Source organism: Carlito syrichta, unplaced genomic scaffold, assembly GCF_000164805.1.
Source record: "Carlito syrichta isolate Samal-C Ts95f unplaced genomic scaffold, Tarsius_syrichta-2.0.1 Scaffold314544, whole genome shotgun sequence".
NCBI lineage: Eukaryota > Metazoa > Chordata > Mammalia > Primates > Tarsiidae > Carlito > Carlito syrichta.
In genome coordinates this window covers 292,354-296,877 of record NW_007258640.1, presented here as the reverse complement: position 1 = coordinate 296,877, position 4,524 = coordinate 292,354, and the positions used below count along the sequence as shown (strand labels likewise).

The window sequence follows — 4,524 nt, the reverse complement described above, 5'->3', positions numbered from 1 at the left end:
GTCTCGCCAAGTTGCCCAGGTGGGTCTCGAACCTGCGGGCTCAGGCAATCCACTCACTTCCAGCCAATTTTCTCTTCTTTTTTTTTTTCAAGGGTAATTTACATTTATTTGCTGATGACCCTGACTAAACATACTTCAAACACAGCAGAAGTCAAGTCTGTTTGTTGGGTGAAGCTGCTTCTGGCCAACTACAAAAGGTGGTCCATGAAGAGTCACTCAAGCATCATCTTAAAGCTGAGGCCCCAACTGTTGGCAAACAGCTAATGGGTGAACCTGGTCCTATTGGCCTGGATGAGTCCTCCAAAAAACTATTCCTTGTTCTCATACTTGTGCTTGATGTGTTTCCACAGCTTCCCTTCATTGATGTGCTCGTAGATGGTGTCCACACCTTGATCGAAAGCGCGCTCAAAGAACAGGGCTCCCACAGCGATGGTGAGGGCAAAAGTGGAAGTCCTGCGGAACAACAGGGAGTACAACCAGGCAGTTAGCGTAGGAGCCGCCATGTTTCTTCACTGCCGACCAGTGCCACCATTTTCAAATCTACCTATGACCTGCAAACCTCCGCTTGGAGATGTCCCGCTTTCCCAGGCCAACCCAATGGAAATCTCACGTGTTGATTTCTAGTTTTTGTACTTCTGTCTTCCTGAGAGGTATATAACCAAGCTGCAATTCAACCACAACAGGCGCATAATCTCAGGACTTCTTAGGGCAGTGCCACGGGCCTAGGCCACTCACATTTGGCTCAAAATAAACCTTTTTAAATAGTTTACAGTTTGACATCTTTCATCAACACTGCTATGCCATAACTAATTTAAGTGTGTCCAGAACCAAGCATATTGCTAACAATGTACTTGAATGTATGAATGATGGACTGATGAATGAATGTTGTGGCAGAACCATGCTTCTAATCCAGGTCTTTTTAAGTGCAAAGTCTGTGCATCCCAATTCCATACAATAAAATTTGCTCTATCATCTAATAAATTGGAATCTTATACTGTACATTTACAGCAGAAAGTAATGATCATGTATATTCAGGATGACGGTCCTGAAACCAGCTCCCAAACATATCAGCCCCCTTCTCACTCTCATGTTTTTGCATATGTTATGAATCAGTTTTTGCAAATGTTGTTAATTGTTTGGAGCTGTGAATATTCAAATGTCTGTCTCCCCATTTGACTAGAAACTCTCTGGAGTCTTGTGCAACAGTTCTGCAAAGTATAATGTGAACACTCAGTAGATTTTTATTTCTGAATGATTATGGTCTATAGAATTTTGTTAAGTATATTTCATACTATTCTAAATCTTTGAAAAATTGGTCAGATTATCCCGTTCCACAGCACTGCTAAATGACTAAGAATTTACACTGCTTTAATCTCAGCTTTTTTATTTTAAGCAGTGTTAGCTGTTTGATCAGGGGTTCTTTCACTTCCAAATGAAAGTTCTAAGAACTTACTATAAAGAGATCTCTGAAGCTTTTTGCACCATCCACTAGTTAACTACCTATCTACCTGTCACCAGTTGTAATTGGATTGGACAAAGCTGGGAAAGCAGTTTTTGTCCTTCACAACAGGATTCCCCCAATTGTTTTGCCATGGTTAATTTTATACAGCCCCCAAAGCATGCCATTGAGGCCAGAGCCAGGAAGAAGCAGTGCACACTTCCCTGCTAGTCTTTGATGTGCGGTCTTGGCTCTGATCCATCTCTTCTCCAGCCGAGAGCCACAGCTGGCCACCATGTGCACAGGCAAAGAAGGGGGAGGGAGCCAGTCTTCTTATGAGCCAAATGTGGATACAACTGAAGTGGAAAATCCACATCCTTAGTCTGTTAAGTGTAGAGTGAGGGCACAACAGCAGTAAGTCAGCCTTGGGTAAAACCTGACAACCCTGAGTTCGAATTCTACTTTATCATCTGTTAACAGTAATCTTAAGCAATGTCTCTGAATTCTCTCAACTTAGATCCTTCTTATCTGTAAAATGTAGTGTTGTTATTAGGATACATGACTTAATTACATGGAAAGTCCCTCTGATGCATAAATCACTATAGGAACTCGATGAATGTTGGTATCATTGAACTTGATGAATGTTCGTACCATTTCCATGCTTTCTCCTTCCAGTAGGAATTATGAAAAAAAATGCAAATAACAAAAACCTCTTCTACCCCCAGGATGTCCAGTGAGTTAACTTCAGTCTTGGTGAGTCACATCTGTCCCTTTGGCATCTGAGAACAATAACATGTTCCCCAGAACAGAGAAGAGTCCACTTCCTTCCTCTTCTGACTTTTGCCAGAGCAGAGAGAGCCTAAGGAAGTCTATAAACTCTCCCTCTAAGCACCTCTGGATGCTACCTTCTCCTCATCATTCTGTTCGTGAGGATGGGGGCAAAGGATCAATGGTAGTTGTGAGTTATGACACATCGTGCAACTCCACATTTTGTTATGACCCCAATGGCAAATGAATTCCTCCAACATTTTACCATGAGACTTTAGGAGCCCTGCAAATTTCCTAGAGACAAACCTTCTGATACCTCAGCGACCAGTAGTGAATAGGTCTCTTTTCGGTATTTGACCTTCCCAGTCGTTGTCTAGGAATTGTACCCACCTTTAAAGGTGAAGGCTGGAACTCAAGCCCACTGTGAGAAGTGGTATTAGGTCTCTGCCTGCCTGGTCATCTGGGTCATAATGATGGGTCAGGAGCAGCAACAAGTTAGGGGGAGAGGGTGGCTACTCACTCCCCTCTTCCCATCTCTCAACAATAAGATTGCCTGCCTGGCAGCTGCTGCAGAAGTTTTAGAAATCCAGGTCCTTAGTAAATCCTCAAGGTCTCAGGAGAGAGTAAAATCCAGGCCTTTCAACACAGGATACTCAAGTTAATCTCAAGGCCTAATCCACTTAGAGCATTGCTTTTAACTCCCATTTGAAGTGACAGAGAGACCAGGACTGAGGCAGATAAGCCCTTCTCTCTTGGTAGGAGGTTGGCCGCACCAGCACCCCACGGTTAACCTTTCCAAGGCTTGTCCAGTTACATTATGCGTCATGTTGTGATTTACATTTTAGCCCGGCTGACAAAGCCCAAAGATCTGCATCTCCCTGAGGTGGGGTCCTCTGGCTTTCAGTTCATCACTGGAAACCAGGGGCATCTCAGAGGCCTCGTGACTAACAGAAGAAACACTATTAGGGGTGCTCTGGATCATTCTCTACAGATGCGGGGAGCCAAAAGCCTTTCAGGCTGACATGGACCACATTGTCAGAAAAATAATGATTACACTCTAAAAACAAATAGATGACTCTGGGCTGTGAGTTTCTGGCAGATGTTCATTCAGATGCAGAAAGCAAACAATACTCTCCCTCCCCCCACCCCCCAGCCCTTCCTGACAGGCAAGGTCCTGAGCTCTCTCTGTGAACAGCTAGGCAGGCACAGCCAAGAAATAAATTGGTAAATAAATACAATGAAAATAAACCCCCAGAGTTATTATTTCCAAAGACATAATAGAACATGGACAATGGAGACATTAACTCATAGGAAAGAGAAATAGATATTTAAGTCATTTCCTTTTCTGTCCCACCTGACTTTTAAACTGATCTGCATTTTAAGAACTTGAGAAATTTTAAGAAAACAAAATTAACATTTCAGATACTTTAAGTCAACTTGCCTTGGATATAAGGGTTGGAGATAGCACTTCTTTTTTCTCTAGTTTTCCTTTATTTTGCAAAAATAAAAGCATTCGTGCACATGTGTGCACACATGTACAAGTGTGAGAGTGTATGCATATGTATCTTTCCTCTTACCGTGAGGTCTGTGAACTCCTGACCTTACTTTGGTCCTTGTGATGATGCAGAAAGTGCACGATGTAATCACAATGTCTGATGTTGGGTTTACAGTACAAGCACATCCTGCTTTAAACAAAGCCTGCACGTGGCCCACTGCTGCGTGATGTTGAACTTGCCTTTGACCCACCTGGACCCCAGCTTCCTCACCAATACAACAAGCCAATGGAAGCAGACAACCATGAAAGCCACTTTCCTATTAATTCTGTGAGGCTACAAAACTTCTGATTTACCAAACAGATACGTAAAGGGCTTGTTTTATTTTCCTGAGGGGCAGGCAGTCAGAGGGCTTTATGCAGAAAGACCTGTGGCAGACGGATCTTATTTCAGGAACAAGGGTCCCCCTCCTGGTTCTCAGACTGATTGATGATTCAACCTGCCAAAACTCCATTCACACTTTTATTTTTAGGAGCTTGTGGATTGCGTCTTCTTAGAAGGAAATTGCTGAGAATCACTTTAGACTCAGCAGCATAAGCAAGTCAGCTCAATTAAAGATTAAAAATTGCAGTTGTTTATAAACACGAAGTGCTGAGCTCTTTGCAGGGCAGACCATTCCTGCGCATCTCAGCTTCTCCTGTACTGCCTCTGGATTTAAAGGTATTTGGGAGTTGTTTATGAATTGAATGTAGGCCACTGTCACATCCAAGGTGAGAAACAGTCAGAAGCAAATATTATCACACCAAACTCCAGAATTGCTGGTGC

At 43.0% G+C, this 4,524-nt stretch overlaps 1 pseudogene; it reads right to left on the bottom strand.

Annotated features, from left to right (window-relative positions):
• Window positions 1-308: 308 nt before the first annotated feature.
• On the bottom strand, window positions 309-503 carry LOC103274143 (annotated as a pseudogene).
• Window positions 504-4,524: the final 4,021 nt, after the last annotated feature.